At 41.2% G+C, this 25,983-nt stretch overlaps 1 protein-coding gene across 48 annotated transcripts in view; it reads left to right on the top strand.

Moving 5' to 3' along the window:
• Baz2b (bromodomain adjacent to zinc finger domain, 2B) overlaps nt 1-25,983 on the top strand; it is a 242,178-nt gene that overhangs the window by 25,107 nt on the left and 191,088 nt on the right. For 47 of the 48 annotated variants that reach the window (XM_087652886.1, XM_087652878.1, XM_087652876.1 and 44 more), the window contains exon 1: nt 8,291-8,486. The gene's annotated coding sequence lies outside the window, so the exon portion shown is untranslated. 48 annotated transcript variants of the gene reach the window in all.

Genomic DNA, 25,983 nt, shown 5'->3' with positions numbered 1-25,983 from the left:
CCACCATGATGATAATGTTTAACAGATTCCTGGCTGTCCTGGACTTGGTTCATAGACCAGGTTAGCCTCAAATTCACAGAGCTCCACCTGCCTCCGACTCTGGAGCTGAGATTAAAGTGGTGAGCCCCCATGCCTGGCCCTGCCTCCGACTCTGGAGCTGAGATTAAAGTGGTGAGCCCCCATGCCTGACTCTTTGCTTATCAATTCTTAAAATAAGGAGTTGGGGCTGGGTTCTTTAGTGGAGGAGCACTTCCATTATATGCATTTGGAGCTGTAAATGCCATAGATTCCATCCCCAGCATTGCAAAAAGGGCAACAGTAATGGGCTGCTCTTCCAGAGGACCTGGGATCCATTCCCAGCATGAGGATGGCTCACAGCCATCTGTAACTGCAACCCCTGGGGATCTGACACCCCCATCTTGCCTCCTCTGATAGCAGGCACACCTGAGGTACACAGACATACATATAGGCAAAACAGCCAAACACACAACCAAAACAAACAGATGGATAAAAGAACAGCAAACCCCTAAGAAACAATGAGGTGTTCCTGTTACACTTGGTATAAAAAAGTGTCTGCCATGTGGTGCCAGTGTGACCCATGCCTTTAATGCCAGCACTTGGGAGGCAGAAGCTGTCAGATCTCGGTGAGTTTCAGTCTGGTGTACAGAGTAATTCTAGAACAGCCAGGGCTACACAGGGAAACCTGAAAAACAAAACAAAACAAAACAAACAAAATATGCCCCCCATTGGTTTACGTTTAAACCCCTTCGTTCTACAGCTAGCAGCAGTTTTAGGCGGTTATACCCTTGGAGTTCAGACTGACCTTGAAGAAGTAGATCTATTGGTGGCAGGCCTTGGGCTTTACATCCTGGCACCACTTCCTGTGCTGTCCTAGCTTCCTGTTCTGCTGAAGTGGCAGCAGCCTGGCCTCCACCATGCATTCCCTCTGTGATTGGCTACTTCCCTAAACTGGAGAGCCAAAATACACCCCTCCTCCCTGAATCTGACTCTGTCAGGAATTTGGTCAGTGTAAGAAGGGTAACTAATATAGATCTTTCCCTAGCTGAAAGTGAGACTTTGAAGAAAAATACTTGCTATGATTGACCTATTACTGTGGCTTTTAATGACGTATATCGTCTCCTGTGGCCAATGGCAGATGTTCATATTGGTGTCCTTGAATTGACTCCCAAGTCCTCTAGACAAGGCATCAACCACTGTTAATGGTTTCCATACTTAGTAGTATGGCAGGGTATTCTAAATTCATCCCAAGTATTTCTGCCCCAAACTTGGAATCAGCTCTTGCTTCTGGGAATTCGCACAGGCAGATGGTGTTTAGATGCTGTAACCTGAGTACTATGGCTGTATGCTGGGTGAAATCACACTAGTCCCCGCTTCTTGATATTTACAGTGGGCACATGCTAAGAAATAGACAGTTTTAAATATAAACCTTAGAACGAGTTCATTTTAAAGCAGAACAGTTTTTCATGTTTCCCATTTGGCCCACATCAAAGGTTAATTTCCCCAAACACTAGTTTATTTATTTGCTCATTCTTAGACTATGCATGAAGACCCCAAGGGCAATAGCACAAAGACATTGTTACTGATAAGAGTAGCAATTTATAGTTACTTTGAGATCTTTTTCTTAGGCTACTGCAGGAGGATTGTATTGTTTGAGACTATGATTCCGCTGTGCTTACTTGGTGCCTGCTGGAGGCTGAATGCAGGCGCACGCGTGTTAAGTGTGTTCCATCCAGCTACACCCCAAGCCCTCATAGTGTTTTTAAAAGACATGGTTAATTCTTTTCTGTACAGTTTCGCCATCAGATACAAGTTTGTCATTTCATGTAGTATCTTTTAAATACTTGATTCTTGTTTGATTTCATAAAGTTCTCCAGCCCTGTCTACTGAACAGATTTGAGAAAGTCACAAACTGTGTTTCTTTTGCCACCCTACCCTGCCTTCTCCTGGGTAAGCTTGTATTTGAGGTTTCAATGTATCATTCACTTGACAAAAGTCTAGGTAAGATCAGATGATGGAGAGCACACAAGCTTTCCTCCTGCCTGCTTTTGGTTTATTTCTTAGCTTTTTCTATTAATGAGCTGAACCTATACACCCAATTTTCATCATTTTTGAGTCAGATTTCTGAAAGTGAGATTTGCTATTCTGAAAGTACATATGTGTATAACTCTGTTAGAAGCTGTGAATTTCTCCCTTGTTGGGATTTTCTTCTCCATTATGTACTCAAGTAAACTACATGTAAAAATGGGGTATGGGCACACCCCATTCCTCATTCCTCACAAGAACTTTTCTAAGAGGCTGTCCTGTAAAACTTAGCCTTTTTTTTTTTTTTTTTTTGCAAACTAATGGATGAGAAATAGTATCTGAGTGATTTAATTTGTATTTCTCATACAAAGGTTGTGTTTTTACTTAAGGAAACATTTGCATTCTTTTCATGTAAAATCTGTTTCTTTCTCTTGCATTTTGCTGCCCAGTTATTTTCCTCTGTTGAAAAATACTCATTTTATGTCAGGTTATTAGTTATGTGTATGTGGAAAAGTCCCTTTCACAGTTCATCATTCATGTTTGTACTTTGCTCTTGAGGGGCCCCCCTTTTCCATAAAGTTTATTTTATGTAATGAAATTCAGCAGTCTTTGAGTTTATTGTATATGATTTCAACATGGCTAGGAAGGTTTTCCCTGTCTCTAAGGGATTCCCACAGAGTTCTACACTACAAGATGCACATTTTATATGGAAACAGCTCATCTCTTTGAAAATGATTCTTGGAAAGATCGAAGTTTATCTTTTTCAGTATGGAAACATGGTGATTTAAAGACTAGTTAAAGTCTGTCTGTGTCCCACTGTGAAACACACCTTTTGTCTGTGTTACATTCATGTCGTCACATGAGTCGGCTCTACTTCCTTGTCACTTACTAACAGCTAACTTTTAATGCTTCACAATAATTCAATGTCTAGTCTGATTGGCCTCCACTCTGTTTTTATTTTTAAAGCTTTCTTTTCCCCATGAATGTTGAAATCAGTTTCTGCTTATGGTAGTTACCACAAACACCTTTAGAGAGGAAGTCAAGTGTGGGGAGGCCAGGTGACAGTGGGTGAGTGAAGAAGAAACAGGAAGGGAAGAAGAGCCCAGCTTGCTAGGGAATCTTTGTTCTATAGTTGGGTATATATGTTTGGAAGAAGTTTTATACTTGACTTTGATAGCTACCATCAAAATTAAAAGCCTGTTGAACTAAACACAGTGTTAAACTCTGATTGCCACCCGACTTGGGACGGGCATTTTCCTACACATCCGGGACTGCACTTCGTGACTCCAGCATCAACCCAGTGCCCTCAGCTAGAAATCCCTCTAGCCCTCCCCACCTCATTCTTCACCTTGATTCTGTTGTCCTTTAGTCCCACTGAAAATTTGCCCCAGATCATCAGAGTTTAAGCCTCCAATGCCACTCCCTCTTGCAGAGTCTTTGGTGAATTGTTTATTTCACTGTATTATTTGTTATTTATTACTTGGACTTATAGTCTTGCTGTGTAACCCATGCCAGACTTAGACTCGTGGACTCTCCCTCAGTGTGCCAGCGGCTGGGATGACAGGCCTGCACCGCTACTCTAAACTAAACAATCTCTTCATACTCCAGCCCGTCATTTGCACCGCCTGCACAGTTATTATTCCTTTAAACCAAGGTCAATCATGTTAATCCTTTACTAACATTTGCTGGCTCTCAGGATAAATCCCCCACCTTACCATAAACCTTAGCCTCTCAGTATCAGATCGCAGCCTCCTATACGGCCTCATGCGCGGCCGTCTCATCATCGCTGTCATTTCTTCATTCCTCATACTGAAAGCTCCTATTTAATTACATTTCTTTATTTCATTATTATTATTATTATTATTATTATTATTATTATTATTATTAGTATTATTTTGTTTTTCAAAATAAGGTTTCTCTGTGTAGCACTGGCTGTCCTGGAATTTACTCTATAGCTCACCCTTGAATTTAGAGATCCACCTGCCTCTGCCTTTCAAGTACTAGAATTAAAGGCCTGTACCCTCACAGCCCATCCTAACTGCATTGCCCAGCAGGAGATGTGTAAACAGTGATTCTTGTGTTTAGAATACCTCTCTCCCCTCAATCCCTAACCTCTTGTCAGGCATCAAATGTAGTCTTTGATAAAGCCTTTTAATCCTAGTCAGAATTTAGTAACTCCACTTTTAATCTCACAAAACTTTGTGTTTTTATAAAGTTGGTTGTCTCTTAGGAATTTCACACTTTCAACATCAAACAGAAAGTGAGTTCTTCATGTTTTTGCACCTTCTCACACAGTGCATAGCATACAGCAAGCGCTCAAGCATAGCATACAGCAAGCACTCAAATGTCTGCTCAGTGAGTAAAAACAGAGCTTCATTAGCATTGGAACAGAAACAAGATACAACCTGGCTAGCTCAGTGCACTACAGAGCTGTGTCCTGATGCTTCCTAACCAATGTTGTGGTGCCCCCAACCGTTGTTATTTTGTTGCTTCTTTAAACTGTAATTTTGCTACTGTTGTGAATCATAATGAAAGTATGATATTTGACCCTGAATGGGATCAAGACCCACAGGTTGAGAATCTCTACTACAGAGACCATTCTCGTGTGTGTGTGTGTGTGTGTGTGTGTGTGTGTGTGTGTGTGTGTGTGGTGTGTTCAGACAGAATCCTTAGTCTTCAGAACCACTGGCAGTAATGGACCTCTCTACCGTGGTCCTTAAGTCAGATGCTGCTTTATAGGACAGGCACAACACGTTAGAGTTCAGAGTGTGCATAGTAGTCTGTAGGGCAGGGAGATAGCACACAGAGGCTCGGAATTAAGATCGGAAGAGATTGCTCCATCATTAAGTCCTCTCACCACTGTGCACATGGTTAAGTGCTGAATTAGGTGATCTCAGGTAGAAGACAAAGTGCTGTGAGAACTGAATAATTTTATAACTATAGTAATTATTCTATCAACTCCTCAGTTAATCAGTGGAAAGATCAAAGAGAAAACACGGAAAGGGATGACAGGATCTCCACAAAAAGCAGAGCACATCTTTGTCTGAACCTATCAGTGCTGGAGTGATACAGCTTGAGGTTCCTAGTATCTCATTACCTTAAAGTATCAGTTTTAAAATATAGGCTAAATTGTCCAGCATGGTGGCACATGCCTGTAATCCTAGCACTCGGAAGGCAGAGGCAGGTGGATCTCCGTGAGTCCCAGGCCAGCCTGGTCTACAGGGTGAGTTCTTGGACAGCCATAGCTATGTAGAGAGACTGTCTCAAACAAAACAAAGTGTGTGTGTAATATTGGACAATGAATTGCTTTCAATGACCAAATAACAATGGAAGGACCCAAAGCTGTATTTTAATATAAAAATGAAGTTTTTATTATTGATAGGAAAATATAGAAATTGGTTTAGAATTTGGGGTGCTAAATATTGATTTACATCAAACTTTATGTTTGATGGCAGTTTGAGACTGCTACCAAAGTATTTCCTGATTGTATAAGAAACTCTTGATTATAAGTTTTCACATGTTCTGGATAAAACTTCACTATAACCACTTCTTGCATTCACAGCTTTTAAAGAGGCAAGGCTCATTTTGCTGTATGTCACAACCAGGGAAATGACAACTTTTTGTTGGTGGTAGCTTCAATATAAATTTCGTGTGCACACTTTTAAAGCATTTTGAACTCTGGTTCTATAATCATTCACAGGATTGATACTCTTTCATAGTACTAGTTGATTATTATATGTACACATATATTTTTCTTTATGATGTTTCCACAATTTAGTTACTGTACTTTTCCCCTTAGCCCCCACACTAAAAGTCAAGTCATGTAAATTACGTATCCTTATGAGACCCATTGTTTAGGAACCAACTTAGCATCTATGGACCATATTTTACTTAAAAATATTGTAAAAATACATATTTGGGTGTATTTGTATGACATATTTAAGCAGAATAACATTCTGGGTTGTAGAAGTTATGGTGTACTAGTCATCTTTGTTTAGAGAGAACTGCATCTTAAGAGAATACTGAAAATCAAGACAACTTGAAAACATTCCTCTTTTCTTATTCTCCTAAACTAATGTTAACTAGGCAAAGTGTCAGTAACAAATATTGAAATATCAACATTCTACTTTATATACAGAAATATTGCTCAATCCCATTTGAGTAGTGACCACCGTTGTAGAATAATAAGAGACTTTTTCGATATGACTTAGGATCCTAGTCTACATGCTCCCATCCACACCTAAACTTAATCCATGTTTATCTGGACAGTATTAGTCAATCTGAGATGCTGGAATTGTTGACCTGGTCATACATGTGTACAGCTTGGCCTCTGAGTTAATTAAATACTAGTTAATAATATATTGTAAGAGAATTGTGGTCTTTATTACAGTTATTAGGTAGTTACTGAAATCATAGTTTGTAAGGAATGCAGAGCATGGCAAACTCAGGATTAAAGCATGCATGTGAACCTCAGGCCAGCTTTACTATAGAGACAGTTTGCTGCTAAAAGAGAAATTGTATGTCATTGAAATTAAATGCTTTTCTGGGGATGGAAGATTCCAGTTTTTAATGAAATTACTGAGTGTGGTGTAGTGAAGTGATTAAAATCTGTATTCCGGGAATGTGGCAGGGGAAAAAAATCAATAAGTGCTAGCACAGCTTTGCTGCTCAATGTGAATCCTAAGATTGAAATAAACTACTACAAAAATAATAATTAAAAACATATCAGCACATTAATTTATTTAGCATCAGTCTCCCGAGACATCATCTTCACTAATTTTTAGCATACATTACTATGTAATGAGCAGCCGTCTTTTCAGATGCCCCCATTAGACAGCAGCATTGCTGCCCTTCCCCCACGCTCCTGCCTCGCAATCATTGTGCTTGCACTTATTATGTTACAAATGACCGAGGTAAGGCTGACATTCTCAGTGCTGCAAAAAGACCTAGTCTGCCAGCTTTTTTTTCTTCCTAATGAAGCAGCTTTGTGAAATCTCCCCATGTGTTAATACTAATGAAGATCCTCCAGCACAATTAAAATCACAGCCAGTGGTTGAGGAGGAAACATAGAACAATAGCATCTTTTAAGATACATCTAGCCACATATGTATGCATAAAATAATATATGTTCAAATTATTCTCCCACAACTAAATTTTTTACTTAGTTTTCATCCTGAAAACTAAATTATCTAATTTGTAATTACACAAACTTCAAGAGTTTTATTGTGTTCTTAAGGGGAAAAAGAACACCTTAATGGTTTTTAAAAATTACCTTTCTTTCTTCGTGGGTGATAACGTGTACCAAGGTTAAAAAATTTTCTCTTTCAAATCGCTTTTTAGGAGGCTGCGGGTACACTGTTGCAGGGAACGGGGTGTTCTTTACCTTTAGTTTAACTTGATTGGTTGAAGGGAATTGGGGAGTGGAAGGTTAAAAACTGAGACAGCCAGCTGATATTCTGGGGCTCAGATAGAGCACAGCGCGTTTAGTTGGTAATGGGCTACTGGTCTTTTAAAGTGTTTAGTTCTTACAGTTAAACTACCCCCCCCCCAACTAGAAAAAATGAAATTATGGCGTACATATTATACAAATAACTGTTAAAGGGCTTAGTGTTTAAATGTCTTTTATTTGAATATTATTTTGACTCACATCATGAATATCACAACCAGTTTAATTCGTCCATGGAAAAGCATTAGTAGTTTACCTTGAGATCGCCTTGCGCCCTTTTTTGAACCCTAACATGCATAAATTCTTGGCATATTAATTTAGCGTGTAGGCTCCACCACAATTCCTAGTTTACAAACATAAAAGTTGGAGGGGATGGCTAATCTATATTCTCTAACAGTCCGTTTACGTTTTTTAAAAATTAAGTATTCAGTTCTGTTTTGGTCCCCCCCCCACCCCCGAAAAGCAAAACAAAACATTTAAGTTTCTTAACTTTTTCCTGGGACGAGGAGCGGTGCAAACTCAAAGATACAGTATTCTTGGATTGAAGCAGCAGCCCCCTCCCTTGGCTCCTTTTAGAGCTGATAGGTCATTTATTATTGGAACTGAAATGGTATAAACAATTCTCTCGCTCTTTTTTCCCTTGTTAACAGCAACTTTCATTGTTAGAGAGAGGAGAGAGAGAGAAGCCTTGTTGGTTGACGTCACTTGGTTCATGAAGCCTTCGCCTAGAAGTGAAGCTGCTGAACAAACCTAGCGAAGAATCATCTCCTGCTTCAATCTGCTGCCGGATAGGAACTAATCAGAGAGAGAGCGGCGGAAGACGGGGACGGAGGGAGCCAGGGCTTTCGCGATCACGGATCTCACCTCCACTCCAACTCCCTAGACTTTCTTGCAGAAATTATAAGAGAAATAAGGAGGCGGTGGGGATTCGAAAAGCTTAGCCCGCACCCGGGAAGGGCGAAAATCCCTTTCCCCGCAACTCAGTTCGAAAGTGAAGGTGAGTTTGAGAGCCGGGGTGCGAGGGTGCGGGAGAGGTGGGTTCCGGGCGGAGAGCGGCGGCTGTGGGCTGGAACCCTCCCGAGGCGCCGGCCGCTGTTTACCCGCGCCGCCCGGTGTGTCTCTTTGTTGTGCGGGCTGCGACGCAGCGGTGGCTCTGGGGTCCCGACTAGAGTCCCGGGCGGAGGGCGCGGAGCCCTGGTCCCGGGCGGGGTGGGGGGTGCGGGCTCCTCGGAACGGAAACTTTGCTGGGAGTGCGGGCGCGGGCCGCCGGGCCTCGTCCCTCCATTGTGCCTGCCGCCCTCGCCGCCGGCCTCGCGGCGTCCTCCAGCCCGGCTCGCTGCGGCGCCCCGCGGGGCAGTTCCCGAGGCGCCGGGCCCTGGCCGCCTCCGCCACCGCCCCCGGCCGGCAGCCTCGCGCCGCCGACCCGCGCCAGGCCGCCCGGGCTCCGGAGCCGGGTGGGGGTGGGGTCGCGGCTCCGGGTGGCGGGTACCCGGCGGCTCGGCTTCGGGCGGGCTCCGGGCGTCCCGGGGCCGCGGCGGCCTGGCGGGCTGGGCTCCCGGCCCTCGGTCTCCGCGCCCTCCCCCGCGTCGCCCCGCTCCCCTCCCCTAAAGTAGTTCTGCGAACCCCGGAATTGGGATCGGGAAAGGCTAGGAAGTGTGCCGAGACTCGGAGCCGGCCCCGCGGGGTGGGGGCTGGCTCCTCTTCCCCTCTCCTCGGTGTTTATCTTTTGTGTGTTGTTTCCTTGTAAAGAGAGAAGCAGCTGCAGTCCGTGGCCGAGTTGTTGAAATTTATCCCTTTGTGTATATTACAATATCCTCCATTTTTCCCCCTGCCCTCTAAACAACAAGCGTTTCGCCATCTTGGGCAATTTTTATTCCCAAGTCTGTCTCTCTCCCTCTCTCTTAATTTTTAAGGAAGGGAAAGAAGCCATAGAAATGCAAAAAGTGTGCCTGGATGAGGCTCAAAGTTTAGGAACGGTTCAGGGGGCCATGTGACGTCATGTAAACTTTTATCAAGAAAATTTCCCCAAAGTGGTTTTCGTTTTCCTCAAAATTTTTTCATTTTTCGGAATCGTTTAACTTAGAGTCTAGTGGTCAGTTATGTAGTTTATTTTTGTATTTTGCATTCAGAACGGATCGCAAAACTCTTCATGTTTGGTAACAAGTGGAAGATTTTTTTTTTAAATGATCAAAACTTTTACTGTGCCACTTAGTATTCACCTAGTTTTGTGCACGAGGGTTTTCTTTAAAATTTCCAGTGTATTTGTAACAATATAGTTCTTACGAGGTTCCACAGAGCTAACAAATTGAGCTTAGTTAATATGTATATATACATCGCTTGGGATATGTACGTCCCCTTTTATAATTGAGTTCTCTTTCGTGATATTTACGTTTTAAAAGAACTATAAGAATATCAGAACATTCAGATTCTTGATACTTTTACATCTTAGTAGTGAATATTAAAGTCAAAGGGTTGGCAAAAAATGTAGTTTAGCATATAAAAGGCAGAATTAACTTTAATAGATAATTTACTGTCTTTTGATATAAACTTTATTAACCATCATAAAAATAATGATACAGACTACAATCTAAATTTGTCTAAAATATAGTTTTCACCTTACCAAAAAAAAAAAAAAAGTTGAGCTGGTCACATGACCCTACTTAATGATACACTCACTGAGGAGTATATAAATAGGCACAGTAAATTGAATGGGAAAGCGTAATTCTGTCTCCAGTAGTCATTTTCAGTCAGCATATTTACATCTCTCCTAACAGGGACATGAAACTGTCTGTATTTAATTTGCATTCCCTTTGTCTTCTGGGTTGGGGAAAAAACATTGACTACAATGAACTTACACAAAAAAGCTAATAGAAAAATTCTAACTACATTAAGGAGGGTGTCTATTATTGTCTAGTATACGAAAACTTCCATTGTAGATGGTATGTTTTAAGTGTCTGTAGAATATTCTGTGCTGTTCTCTGCTATTTACTCAGAAATTTGCTGCATGTAAAATGCTACATAGAAATCTTAACTGAATCGAATGTCTGCTCTTTAGTGAGTGGTAGGTAGGTGAAAAATGTTTAAATAGTTAAAAGCACATAGAACAGATGGCTCTAAATTATACATGCAACAAAGGACTAGAAGACTTGGCAGATTATAAATGGGAGCAACAGAGGATAAGCAGTTTAAGAAAATGGTAGTTAAGTCCGTTGCTGTCTCACACCTATTGTAAACACTGCTGCACAATCAATAATTTAGATGACGCTATGGCATTTGTGTGTCTCAGTAGAAAAGTAAGATTTTACAAATATTTGCAGCAAATGCTGATTGTAAAATGTATTTAAGCGATGGTGGAATTTTATTTTTTAGGAAATCAGGTTGTGTGCTTTTAAAACAGGAAGTTATTTATCAGAACTTAGTATGGTCATATAATGGTTTTCAGAGAAATAGGGCTAGGTTCATATTTTAAAACCCAGATAATGCGATCTGAAATGTTATTGGTTAAATTATTACATTGACTAGGCTAAGCTAGTGCATTCACTCTTTATAGTAGTGAAGATGGGGTCTTAGCTGCTCAGTCTTGGCAAATGCATTGATTACAATACTGTCAGCCTCATTTACTAAATAGTGTGAAGGGAAAGAATATATTTGAGTTTTCATATTTGAGTTTTGTACATTATGATTTGATTTGATGAATATAGTTTACTGTTTATTTGTAAATGTAAATATTTTGTGTAATTCTGGTCTTTCTTGAAGGATCAGAGTGTATTTAGCTTTTTCAAAAGAATAGAATATCTTAAAAAGTATGGGACTTAGCAGAAATTTGCTTTTAGTGTCTACAAGCCACTCACTTAGAGTGCACACAAGCTGTAAGGGGAGCTAGGGACTCTGAACGTGTTGCCCTTTCTCTCTTTTCTTTGTTTGCATGTTTATTATAGAGTTGCAGTGTAAAGGAGCAGATGTTTTGCCAAACATCCTGATGTGTTGCTTTTTCTTATGGGAGTGCATAGCTGCTCCTTCTGATGCATCAACTTGACAGCTGGTTGATTTCATGGAGCTGCTAAGAAGCCATTAGTGGTGTCATTGAATTGAAACAGAACAGTCACTCCCAGCTTGAACTGCAATTGTTAATGTCTTTGTTGCTACTTTTGTGTTACTATACAAGATGTGGATACCACAGTTGCACAGAAGTTCAAGGTTTCTGTCTTATCTCCTTGAGTCAGTGGAAGGTAGTATATTAGACCTTAATGACTCATAGGTGTAAAGATTTCATACAAGAAAGGGGTTTGAAATCGTAGTTTTAGAGTGATTGAACTAGTCTTTCTTAGAAAGCTACTAAAAAAAAAAAAAAGAGTCATGGCATAGGGCAAACAAAGTCAGAAAGTGGTGTGACCCTTGTAAGAAATTATGTAATCAGGGTTCAGTGATTTTTTTTTTTTAATATACTTAATTTCCTGAGGGATTAATCAAATTGTCTAGTAAGTATTTTAGGGTTTTTTTAATTACAGAAAATTAAATATTTTGAGTAACAAAGTCTTAAAATATTGTGCTTTATTTAATAAATATTAACTCACTTGGCTTAATGTTTCTTTAAACTTTTACTGTGGGAAATGATCAGAAAAGAAATACTTATTGGAGAATAGACCATTCTGCTTGTAATTTTCTAACGAGGCCAAGATTCATAAGACTTTAAAAATTCATGACTGTGTTCTAAATTATTCTCCTAGTAGCTATTTAATGATTTTCTTAAACTAAAATCATGCTTTTGTTGTCGAAAGAGCATTCTGTTTGTTTCGAGAGGCAGAGTCTTGACTGTAGCTTCTTGCTGGCTTCCACCAGGGTCTTTCCTTGGCCTCCTGAGGGCTGGCATCCCAGGCTTGTGCCACTTCTACCTGTGGCTTCAGCTCGCCCGTGACCTAGTATTCCAACTGCATCATTATCTTGGTGGTGCCTGAGCTTTGTACTTCTTCTAATTACTTGCATAGTTTTGTTGGTAGGAGGGGAAATACAAAGGAGCAAAGGGTAAGAATAGTCGTCTTGACAGGTACGTTGTGAGAAAGCTGGAAGGAAAGAAAACAATCAGTGGCGGTGACAGAATGTAGCGTATATTATTATTTTTGAGACCTTTTAAAAAATCCCAGTATTCATTGATTTTTTTTCAAAGTTTTAGATCTTGAAATAGAATAAAATTTAAGAACTCTTCAAAGAGTATAACTTACTTTAAAAAATAAATACATAAAATGTAAAGTTGAAAAAAATGTAAAATTGATCATTGGAAGGCTTAATTTGCTAAAATAAGTCCTATTAAAAAGACTTCGTGTAAAAAAGGGAAAAAAAAAAAAAAAAGACTCCCCGTAAAGTGGTGGTCATGCTTTTAATGGCAGCTGTCTGAGTGAGTTCCAGGACAGCCAGGGCTACAGAGAGAAACCCTGCCTCAAATAAAACAACAGAAAATGACTTCTCTATAATATGAGCAAATTTTCAACTTGTATGACACACCTCTGAGTGATTCTGGGATTAGTTCCTCAAGTCCTAAGTCTACGGAGTCTTTGCTTTTAGGGAAGTCATGCGTCACTGTCACTAAAGTTAGAGTTTATCTTGGGTTGATATAGCATCCTAGTCTCTTTGTATGGTAGCCATAAAGTTCCTTGAAAACCAAGTCATTCTCCTGAATTAAACTGTGCGGGGTCATTTTAAAAGATTCATTTGATTATTTCTAATTATGTGTATGTGTGGGGTTGGTAGTAGGATTTTGTGCAGGTACAGGCTTTTTTGAGTCACCCAGTATAGGTGCTGGAACTGAACACAGGCCCTCTGAGTTGCTGAGACATCTCTCTGGCCCTGTGACTAGCTTCTGAAGAAACATATTTACTTAACAGGTATTTCTGTCAGGGCAGATAGTCACACAAACGAAATTATGGTGAATTGCATTGTGTATTAATTATTTAAAGACACGAAGGTTTAGCTCGATGTCAGAGGTATATAGTACTTCCGGCATGTTCTTTCAGTAGAAGTCAGTATGATATTGTTAAGGGAGGACAATGCTGGGCGGGTCTGTATGAGTTTAAACTTGAATCCTCATGTGTTTCTGTACTTTGAAACTGGGGCTGGCTCGGTGTGAGAGTGCACACCTCTAATCCCAGGACGTGGGATCCCGAGGAAGGCAGATCTCTGGATTTGAGGTCAGCTTGTTCTAGGACAGCCCGAAAGCCAGGCCCACACAGAGAAACCCTGTCTCAAAAAACCTAAAAACAAAACAAAAACATAATAATACATGTGTAATAAGAATATTTCATTTCGAAAACAGAGTTATAAAATATTGGGAACATCTGCTAGAAGCAGGAATATTAAATGACTTTATATGATTTTTAAGTCTGCCTTGAGTTTTGTTTGATTTGTGACAACTCAAGAGTTTGAGCTATAAAATACTTAACGGTTACACTTAAAACTTCATTTTGAAATTTTAATGTCAGCTAAACATCTAGCTTTCAATAGGCATTTTATGACAGTATGAGGTGAAATAATTTTATCTTGTATTTTGCTCTTATATATTTTTGAAAATGAAGTTGTTTTTAAAATACTTCTTATATAAGGGTTGTCATATAATTTGGCCTTTGAGTGATATTCATTTAAATAAAAATTGCTGAGCAGTGAGGCTAATGATAAAGGTAATATATAGATATGAAGCCTTACTGATTTTGTTTGTGTAGTTTATAATGTAAGAAAGACACACATATGATTTGAAGATAGTTCTGCCCTATGTCTACATAATTGTGTGGGTTTTTTCTTCTTTTTTCTCTTTTTCCACTTTCTGTTTTCTCCTCTTAACACTTCCTACAAACATGCACTCATTAATCAAAGACCGTGCACTCCTGCTGAGGGCAGAGCGGTTCATCACATTGGCAGTCAGCTTGGTGTAAAGAACGGTGTACTGAAGCTCTTAACTCACTGGGACGTAAATAAATCTAAGGTCTTTGTATGCAAACCCTGGAGGTTAATACTGTATAATTCAATGTCCTGTCTTTGTTTTTATGATTGATGTTTTTAAATGTCTCAAGCTTAGTGCAAGTCTTGTGGTAGATCAGGCCTGCCTATCTGATTGGCTGTGGTGAGGAAGCGTTAGGTCGTCAGAAGGACTTGAGTATGCTGCAGAGAGTTTGATTTTTTTTACCCGGCAAGATCATTGTCATATTGCGTGAGCTGTTATAGGAATGTACCAATGATTGGCACTCCTGCTGTGATAATGGACCTGGTGCATGAAATGCCAATAGTTTGGTCCTATTTGTTCGGAAGTTTACTGCTATTTGTATCCTTAACAGAGCTAACATGGAGCACAAGCAGAACTACTGGGATTTCTACATAGAAATAGTGCTGGGATTCGGCTTTAACCTGAATTGGTTGCATATTCATAATTTAAGAGCAGCTGGTTACAGCAAGCACATAGTCATTTGCAAGCTATTATAAACTATTCCACTCACACGGAGGCCTTGCTTGGTGATTTTTTTTTTTTATTGATCTACCTGCATTTAAAATCTAGTCACTGCTGCTATAGAAGCTCTTCATTTTAGCTGTGTTTGCAACACACAACAGCTTCAATTTTAAATAATCTATTTAAGTTGGATTCTGAGTAACACACAGGACCTTGGAGTAAAACAGGTACAGGAGGTTGTATCGTATCTGGAAAATACTTACTTTTGTCTAAAACCCGGCCAGCTACCTAAAGAAACCTAAATTATACAACTATTCAAATATTGGATCATCAGATTTTATAATTTTGTCCAGATTAAAAAACCGAGTTGATTTTACTTAAGAATTTTATTGTTTGTTAATAGTTTAACTAATAGTTACAATTAGTTTGAGAAATAAAAGATTGATATCAATTACTTTGTAAAATAATGTCTTCTTATGTGGAAAGGAGGTAGTACTTTTAGCTCATAGATAGTGTCAGAAGCTGAGAGGCAGTTGACTGGCCTTGTAGCTGGGTTAGAAGAATGTGAAGGTTATGTGGCTACTCTAGTTTTTGGACGGACTAGTAAGTAGTCTTTTTTGCTTTGAGGGGCTCTTAAAAGTTTTAGAAGGTACCTGTTAATCCGTCTCTCAGAGCTTCCTATATGCTGGCTGTTGTCACTTGTAGCTATAAGCAGAGAAAAGGAAACAGACTCAGCATCCCCAGCTTCTCATTGGAGTGGGAGGAGCCTGTAAAATGCTGGTCTGTGTATCCTTCTAGGAGTGACAGGGAGGAGAGCATTGCTTTGTGTGTGTTAAAGTAAGTGTACATAGGAGGGACGTGTGATGATGTAGTTATCCTGAGCTTCCCACACGACATGGTAGTGTCTTCACACTTGTGCTCGCGTGCAGAATGATGAAGTGGGTCTCATACTGTGAGGTTGAAAAACACTCCTCTTACTTGGTTTCACAGATGGCTGGATGTATTGGTAATATAACAGAATATATGGCTAGGTTTAATCTAAATCTAGCTGGTAGTAGGTTGTCCTTTTTCTCTAAATAATAAATTCAAAGGTTATAAAGGACACAGCATCACATTTTAGTTCTGAGTTACAAACTTTATGCAGTTAAATTGCCATTATTGAAATTGGTCATTTTGTCCGTTCTTTCTCTTTGGCAAGTGTGCTCTCAGAACTTCTCTGCTCCATAGAGTCTCATCAGTGAATAAGCAGAGGAAAGAAAAGGATTTTGTTGTTGTCATTGTGTTTTGCCCTGGGATTGCCCCCAGGACTGTGGGCGGAACAAAGGCTGTAAGCCTGGCCTTCTTCCGAAGAGTCACTCAGTTTTTCCTGAGCTTTTCACTGAGATGAAAGGTTGAATTTTGCCTTCCAGTTCTTATCACATAGGTAATTGTAAGGAGCAAAGAGGAAGGGAGATAAATCAGTAAAACACAATTTAGCTTTCTTTTGAAAAATGAACGGACTCAACATCAGCTACAAGAGAATCTTTAAGTACTTACGGTACTTTTCTTGTTCTAGTGATAATAGAGGAAAGAGAGGAGCAACTTTAATTCTCTGTTTCTGAGTGCTCTGTCTAGGCATGCATTTGGAAAGCTGTGTGTAGAAGCTTAATGGAGGGCTGGAGAGATGGCTCAGTGGTTAAGAGCACTGACTTGCTCTTCAGAGGTCCTGAGTTCAAATTCCCAGCAACCACATGGTGGTTCACAACCATCTGTAATGGGATCCAAATCCCTCTTCTGGTGTGTCTGAAGACAGCATCAGTGTACTCACATGAAATAAATAAATAAATCTTTTCTTTTTTAAGAAGCTTAATGGGAGTTCAGAACAGAAGCCATAGAGATGTCTAAGGGATAAAGTGCTTGCTGTATAAGCCTGGCCATCTGAGTGGATTCTGTGCTTTGTCCATCCCGTGCACGAAGCATGAAACCGGGCATGTAATCCCAGGAGTCCTGCAGCACAACAGGAGATAGAGATTAGTCAGTGAGCACATAGCTTAGTGGCAGAAACAAGCTAGACCCTGCCTCAAAACAAGGCAGACAAAGGAAACCAACTCCTCCACATTGCCTTCTAACCTCCTCTCAGATGCTTGCATGACTGTGATACATGCGTGACTGCATTCATACACACAATACAACATTGTCTTTGGTTTTTGGAGACAGGGTTTCTCTGTGTAGCCCTGGCTATCCTAGAACTCACTCTTTTAGACTAGGCTGGCCTCGAGCACAGAGATCGACTGCCTCTGCCTCCACAGCACTGGGGTTAAAGACTCGCTCTCCCCACCCAGTCTACACACAATAAGTCTTTGAAAAATCAAAATAGGAGAGAGGTGGCTTCTGGTTGGAATAATTTTTAAAGTCTCTCGTGCAGTTAGCACTGAATTAGTCAAGAAAAGTGAATGAGCAGTGGATACTCAGTGGTCAGAAAGGATCCAACAACAGGGTGGCTGTAGGAGCCAAGCCTCTGTTAAGCAAACCATCAAAGCTCTCCACTGGCAACCGTGCAGTAGTTTTGCAACTTACTTGAGATTATCTCAACTTAAACCTTTTTTCACTAGGAAGATGATATCATGGGAACTTTCCCTTCTTCCTCTGCATTCAAAGTTGACTGCCTTTCTCAGAAGAAAGTGGGTTAATGAGTCAAGCTCTTCAGCGATCGTCTGTTAAACGCCACCAAGCAGCAGCAGCCTTTTCTCTTAGAGGTGTTTTGGTCATTTTATGATTAACAGAGTTTCTCCCTTTTCTTTCCTTCTCCTGCGCTTTTGTCAGTTTTTCTTCCTTTTTAATCTGCTGCTCGTACCTGCTATGAATAGTGAGCATAGTGAGGAACGGAGACACAAGACCCTTTTCTTCCTTTGTGGCGACAAGCTGGCATTCCAAGCAAGCTGAGAGCTGTTTCTCTTTCTTTTAGGCAGACTAGCTGAGGAGCCCGTCATAGCTACCCATAAGGACAAAAGGCAGCAAAACATAGTCCTTACTTTCAGTAGTACCGACACAGAGCTTCAATAAACCATACATCCCATTGCACATAGAGAACATGAGGGCCATCAGGATGACTCGATGGCTAAAGGTTCCTGTCACCAAGTCTGATGACCTGAGTTTGATTCCCATAAGCAACTCCTTTAAGTTTTCCTTCGACCTCTACACATGTAAATCTATATACACATGTACACATACAAAATAAAACAAGTACTGTAATAAAGAATTAAGAAATAGCGTTGAAGCCAGAAAGAGTAATCAGATATTCCAACACGAAGGAAAGGCCTCATCCATAGCCCTCATCAGTTGGTCACGGAGGAGAAGATGGAGCTTGGGGTGTGGTGAGCGCGTTCTTTCTGGTCCTTCCAAAAGCCTCTCTATAGCCTTTGCCAAGCCCACAAAACTGCAGGAGTGTGAGGGCGCACATGCACATGTTACGGTATGTGTGAAATGGGATGGTATGGAAAAGACCAACTTGAGTGTGACTAGAATTTCACATTGTTTTTTTTTTTTTGGCAGCCCAGGCTGGTCTTACGCTTGGCGCTCTCTTCCTTATGAGTATGGAGATTTACTTTCTTCAAATTAAGTGTCCAGTGGCTCTAGTGCCTTGATTTGCATTTTTCTTTGTAAAATAATCTTCTAGCTTCTTACAAAGTTTTGGTTATTTTAAAAAAATGTTTGTGTGTTTGTGTATTTGAGTGGATGTACGCATGTGCTACTTGTGGAGGTCAGAGGACAACTACAGGTGTCTTCTCTTGATCCACGTCCAGCCTGGTTCACTGCTGCACATGCAAGGCTAGCCTGCACCATGCTTCCAGGGGTTCTTCTCTCCCTGTCTGTCTGTCTGCTGGCCATGGAGCCCTGGGACCACAGAGAATGCTGTGAGAGAGGAATATAAAGCGACTTGGAAAAGAATAAACGTGTTAGCCGGGCTGTGGTGGCCCATGCCTTTACCCCCAGCACTCGGGAGGCAGAGGCAGCCTGATCTACAGAGCAAATTCCAGGACAGCCAGGGCTACGTGGAGTAACCCTATCTTGAAAATCCCAACTCCTCACCCCCCAAAAGCAAAAACAAAACAAAAGCCGCGCTAAAAAGGCAGCTGCAGTCATGATGCTGGATACGCAGACTGAATCCCAGTACACTTAGTGAATCTACTGAGGAAATTCACATTTCAGACGCACGTATAATTGACAGGTGTGAAGTATACCTATGAGGAAGATGCAGATCAGAATTAACACGCTCGTTTTCACTTAATTTTTATTGATGTAAATTCTGTGAAGCACATGCGTTTACTGATAGCTTCACGCAGTTCTCTGATACACCTTGGTACTGGCCTTGTTACCTCCTCTCCTACACCTACCCTTCCTTCCACTGGCTCTTTACCCCTTCTGCTGCGATGCCTTGTTTGTTTATTTGTTTATTTAGGTTTCTCTGGGTGGCCCTGGCTGTTCTGGAACTTGTTCTCTGTGGGCCAGGCTGGCCTTGAAGTCTGAGATCTGCCTGTCTCTACCTCCCCAGTGCTGGGATTTGCACCACCACTGCCTGATGTCCAACAGTTTTGTCTTTTCGCAGTTGGGTTTGGGTTGTCTCCTTTCTGGTTTTGGACTGCTGATGTCTGTGCCGCCGTGCAAGGCCCACTTTCATGCCTTATTTAAGGTGTGCCTGGAAGTCACTGTGTAGGCCATAGTGCCCTCAGACTCTCAGTCCTCCCAGCTCTGCCTTCTGCCGCTGGGATTACAGGAGTGTGCCATTCATAGTAGTGTCTCAGGGCTGCTTTTACTTCTAGATTCAGCATATGAGTTAAAGTGTGGTAATTCTCTGGATACAGTTTTATCTCACTTAATAAAGTCTCAGTTCTGTTTACTTTCCTGTGAGTGGCGTGTCTGTTCTTTATAGTGCAAGGATGCACCATCACTGTCATGTACCACATTCCTTCATTCAGCCATGGGTGCACATGACGTGACTAAAGCAGATTTCCAGAGTTCAGACTGTGGCTGTCTATGCTGGCGTTGGCTCCTGTGAGTGTGTGCTTGATGGTGGTATGGCTTCTCTGTTAGGTCTGAGGAAGCCCTGTGGTGGTTTCCATAATGACTGCTAATTCACATGCCTACCTCGCCTGCAGCCTTGCCGGCCTTCATTTCTGTTGCTTGGTGGAAGGCATTCTGACCAGGATGAGACAGAATTCTGTGTAGTTCTGTTTGCCTGTCTTTCATGGCTAAGTATGTTGAATGCTTTGTCATATATTCTTTATGTTCAGAATTAATGTGGCTATTTGGAACCTTCTGTGCTTCTGTGTGCATATTATGACCTTTTCCTATTTTTACAAGGGATGTCATTATGTTGTGATGGGAATTGGATTATTTCTGTAGATCACTTTTGGCAATATGGCGTTTTCACAGTATTAATTCTCCCGCACATGATTATCTTAGGTCCTCTCATCCTTCAGTGACTTCTCCATTTTCTCTCAGTGTCTTTTATCTGCCTGGTTATATTCATTCCTAGGTTTTCGAGGCTCTTGTACATAGGATTGCTTTCCTGATTTCTTTCCCAGCGTGCTCAGCATTGGTACCCAGCAAAGGCGCTGGGTTTTTATGTTGGCTGTGCATTCTGCTACTTTATATCTGAATCCACCAGTTTGCTGGTGGAGTCTTCAGAGACTTTTCCAGTATGGAGTTAGGGATAATTTGACTTCATCCTTTCTTGTTTGTATTGCCTCTGTCTCTTCCTCTGGCTTTGTTGTTCTGTCTAAAATGTAATACCTATGCTAAGAATGGTATCAGTAGACCCTGTCTCTTGTTTTGAATTAAGAACTTTTAATTTTTCTTCATTTAGTATAATGCTGTGTATAATACACAACAGGTCTTGTGTATATGACTATGACTTCTATATTTTTGTTCCTAGATCCTTCAGGGATTTTTTTTTTTTTTTTAATCATTAAAAAGCTGTGGAAGCGGACTGGGTGGTGCTGGTCCATGCTTTTAACCCCAGCACTTGGGAGTCTGTAGAGGCCGGTGGATCTCTGAGTTCGAGGGCAGGCTGGGCTACAGAGCCCTTCCTGGACAGTCAGGACTACATAGAGAAACCCTGTGGGGCTGGAGAACGGCCATGGGATCCTTTTTTTCTGTGATTGTATGATTTTTTTTTTTTGTTCCTGGTTCTGTGTCTAATATGTTTATGATTTGTATATGTTGAAACAGCCTTATATCCCTGAATAAAATCACTTTTTTAAAGTTTTGGCGATCATTTACTTGGTAGATGTTCATGGTATGTGTGTGTTGCAGGTGTCCATTCTCTCCTGCCTCCATGGGTTCCGGAGATTGAATTTAGGGCACCAGGCTTCACAGCAAGTGCCTTTGCCGGAAAGTATTCATCTCACTGTCTCTGTCTCTTTCTGATGAGTTGGTCTTGATAATCTTTTGAGTAGACGATAACAGTAAAATTTTCTCATGAGGTGCTGTTTTCCTTAGATCTGATTCCCTGTAAACTTTTAGCAATTTCGGGTTGGAAAGGTTGCTCAGTGGTTAAGAGCGCTCAGGCCTGGCTCTGCTCCCAGCACCCACATGGTGGCTCACGGCTGCCTGCACACCAGTGCCAGGGGTCTGATGCAGTGCTCTATCCTTTGCAGGCATGTGCATGTAGTGCACACACACACACTAAAAAATCCTTATCAAATTAAAAAAATCCTTACACTGTTCTTATAAAATTTATAAAATTTTATAAAAATTTAAAAATCCTTATAAAATTCAGAAATGCATTTTTTAATTTTGGTTTTTAGAGATATATTTTCTCTATGTATCCTTATTGTCCTTTCCCCTCCCCACAGCATAATCTTTTTTTCTTCCTTTTTTTTAAATGAAGCTGACTTTAAAAAAGTTAATTTAACTTAAAAATTTACCTCATATGTATGGTGCTGTGTAAGACATTGACCACATGAGTGAGGGTAGCTCTGTGTGTCCTCTGAGGTGTGGGCGCCATGCTCCTGCCATCATCAGTGGCTTTTATATGTAGACAGCAGAAGCCTTCTACCCTTCTCTGTGGGAGCTGCTCTCAGTCCACAGTCAGACACCGAGAGCAAACTTCTCTCAATCACGGTAAAAGTTGGGCTTTGTGACTTCATCGTAGACTGAAAACTGTCTTCACTATTCCAATTTTATAAAATATTCTTATTTTATCAATTTTTTTGTCTATAAGCATGTATGTGCGTGTCTATAAGTGTGTGTGTGCTGCATACAGGGTGTGTGGAGGCCAGAGGACAGCTTTGGGAGGTCAATTCTCTGCTGCCACCTCAGCAGTGGGCTCAGGTCCGTGGCTATCGAGCGAGCGGCTCTTCCTCTGAACCACCTCACTGGGTTCAGCACTGCACTTCCAGGGAAATGGGTTTCTCAGTGCTGAAATCTGATGTAGACTTGAGCTTCTTGTGAATGTTCTTTTGTGGATACCACTGCTTCAGCCCAGCTTTATCATTTTTTTTTTCATGTATATCCCAGAGATATCATTTCTTAGTGGTGAAGTTCAGAGGCATAAGGCTTTAGGAGAGTGTTGGCAAGCTAGGTCAGTTGTTAAAGGTACCTGCTGTGCAGGTGTGAGGTCCTGAGTTCAAATCCTTGGAGCTTGTATAAAAAGTTACCTAGTGTTACAAGGGGCATTGTGACCATGCTGCAGCTGGATGGAGACAAGAGAGGTCCGTCCCCCCAGGCTCGTGAGACCTGCCACCACAGAGTAAAGTGAAGTTTGTTAGAGAAGACCCATGCTCTGCCCTGGCCCCCATGTGAGTGCATGAATAGGCACACACATGGCATGCACACACATGAGTGAGCACACACATGAGCATCCACACACACGAACATGCACCCACATGGTAACCACACATGTAGCTATCATAACCATATGCATACAATAAACAACAAATACATAACAATGGAAAATCTAAACCTACATTTATAGTTTTGGTTTTAGAGTTTGCATTATGCAAACCAAAGCATATTGTAAGCATAATCAAGATCTACCTGACTTTGCCTCCTGAGTACTAGGATTAAAGGCATGAGTCACTGTGACCAGCTTGAAAACAATTTTAACTTATAAATGTTCAAAATGACCTCTTATTTATAAAGGTGTAATTCAGTACAGCACAGTATTGATATCCTTGCTTAATTTTTTTTTTAGTAAAATAAATATGCCAGAAGTTAAACTGTCTTAAGCAAATAGTGCATAATACTTTTGGTAGCAAGTTTGGATGTGGAAGTGGCTGATTTGATTGTTTCTACTAAGCACATACCAAACACAGCAAAGCAAGCAAAGTGTTGGGTTGGGCAGTGAAGCCTGTGCTGGGGTTTCCCTGAGCATTGACCCCAAGACCACACTCATGTGAAGCATGTGCCCCATCACCAGCTGTGTCCTCAGCCCACCGAATGACATAGTTCCCTCCTAATTCCAATCATAATATTACTGTTAAGGTATTGATCATTAACAAGTTAACTAAATGTAGTGAGTTTTAAAGTTTAATGCGGAATTCTAATATAAATGCAGAAATTGTGGAGCAAAGAATAATAATAATAAATGTTAACATAAATAAGATGACTTACTAAGACATTCATGTTCTGTCACTTGGGATGCTGAGTGTTATGCCATCCTACCCTATCTGCATAGGAAGTTTCAAGCAGCAGCATGAGAATCTGTCTCACAGAATAGAAAGGAGGGGAGAGAGAGAGATGGCTCAGTGGTTACCAGCACTTTCTGCTGTTGCAGAGGACCTGGGTTCAGTTCCCAGTGCCCACCTGGTAGCTCAAAGCCACCTGTGTCTCCAGGTCCGCTGGCACGGCATGCACATAGCACAGCACGTACATACATTCAGGGAAAACACTCATACACATAAGATTAAAATCTTGCAAATAGGAAGAGAAACGCTACTCCCAAGTTCAAAGCCACCTAACAAGTAGATGCTATGTGAATTGACTGAAAAAGATTAAAGTCTACAATTAGAAAAACAGAAAGGAAGGAAGAGGCGGAGGGAGGAAGGCATTCCAGTTTTGAGTATTAAATCTGACTTACTCATCTTTAAAATAAAAACTTTGTGAGTTAGAATAGCAACAGTGGCTTCTGTCAAAAACAAGCATCTATAGGGAAGCAGACCTTTATTTAAGCCTGTAATTCTCTGTGTTGAGTATTTTGAGAGTCTCATGTAGCAGAGTCTGGACATGAATCTTATTTTTTCTTTTGCTTCCAGAATTTGTTATTTTTTAAGATGAGGTATGTATCTAGTCAATCCCTGGTTGATCTCCTTTTGTTTGTTTGTCTGGCGACAGGTTCTCACTATGTGGCTCTGCCTTTTCTGGAACCTCCTATAGACCACGCTGGCCTTGAACAGCAGAGATCCGCCTGCCTCTGCCAAGCGCTGGGATTAATCACTATACCCAGCTGATAGAACCTTTATAACCAAGCCCTGTTTTAGTTAAAAATAAATTCAGTCTCCTGGGTGTAGGCAGTAGCAACATGCTAATGACTGTGCCTGTGCTTGGGTTTACAGTTAGGAATTCAGAAAGACAAGTTTCATCCTTGAACCCAGACTTCTTTACTTAACTTCTGGCGAATGTCTCCAGTTCTACATGGGCAGTGAGAAATGTCGGTAGCTTTCTCTCCCCAGTCCCTACCTCCCACAGTTCTCATCATCTTGGCTAAAGACAATCTTCTTTATTGTTCGAAACAAGAAAGCCTCATGATGGGTCAACAAGATCCCTTAGTGGGGAAATCGAGTTTGAATCCTGGGACGCACATGGTGGAAGCAGAGAGCTGAATCTATAGACTGTCTTCTGACCTCCACAAGTTCACTGTGGATGCTTGATCCCCTTCCCAAGTGAGTTTGTGAAATACACTTCTTTTTACAAAGGAAGCATGCTGGACATGCCAGCACGCACCTTTAATCGAAATGCTTGGGAGGCAGAGTTAGGTGGGTTTCTGTGAGTTCAAGGTCAGCCTTGTCTACAGAGTGAATTTTAGGGCTGTTATCCATGGAAACCCTGTCTTGAAAAACAACAAACAACAATAAAATAGAAGGAAAGATGTTACGGTTGACCCATTTCGTACACCCACATTTTTTTTCTTTCTTTTTGTATATCTTAACTATTTTCATATTCCACTTGACTCATAGCAACACGTTACGTTGGCTGACCTTCCACAGTGTGTTCACGTTCTGACACTTGGTCATTGCCTGCCACTTCACAGCTACGTCGTTATCCCCATCCTCATCCTCAGTTCACAGTGGGGCTCATGTAAACCCCTGGCCTCTGAAAAAAGGCAGGCCACGAGATCCTGTACCTGTCGGTGACGTGGAAGGCTGTGTGGCGCCGTCTCCACTGTTTGCTTCTCCCATACTGTTTGTCTATAGACAACAAGACCTTGGTAAGTATTCCTGGCTGGCCTCGAACTTGCTGTTCTCCTGCCTCGGCCTCCTTTGTGCTAGGATGACAAGCAAGTGTTCCCAAGTCCACCTCCGTGATTTCCTAATGAGCCTCCTGGCGACTCTGCTGTGGAGACTAGCCCTGGTTCATCAGGTGTCAGACATGCTGTCTTGTAGGTTTGCATTCATTACTTTGTTGCTTTCCAACAAACCTGGTCCTGAATGTCCTTCAACACAGCTCCCCTTTAACGCCGGCTGAGAATCGCAGACTCAGTTTCGCCTCTGCTCCTTTCCACCTTAATTTTCCTTTGATATTTGTTTCAAATATACTGTTTGTTTTCATCAGGAAGGCAAGATGTCTGCTTCATTTTGGTTTACTATGGAGTAGTACTTAGCGATAGTCACGTAACAGGTATCAAATACATTGTTTTATGGATTAGGTGAGCTACATCTTACAAAATGTATTTGTTCTTTTTTTTTTTTTTTTTAAATAAGGCCTCTCCCTATGTAGCCCTAGCTGCCTTGGAACTCCCTAGTAGACCAGGCTGGCCTCTAACTCAGCCATTTGCCTGCCTCTTTAAATGCTGGCATTAAAGACGTGAGCACCATGCCCAACCAGTAAGATCAGCTACTATCTTTATCCCACTTGATCCTAAGCC

Source organism: Rattus norvegicus, chromosome 3 (genome assembly GCF_021556685.1).
Source record: "Rattus norvegicus strain SHRSP/BbbUtx chromosome 3, alternate assembly SHRSP_T2T, whole genome shotgun sequence".
NCBI classification, from domain to species: Eukaryota; Metazoa; Chordata; class Mammalia; order Rodentia; family Muridae; genus Rattus; species Rattus norvegicus.
This window is presented reverse-complemented; position numbering and strand designations above follow the sequence as displayed.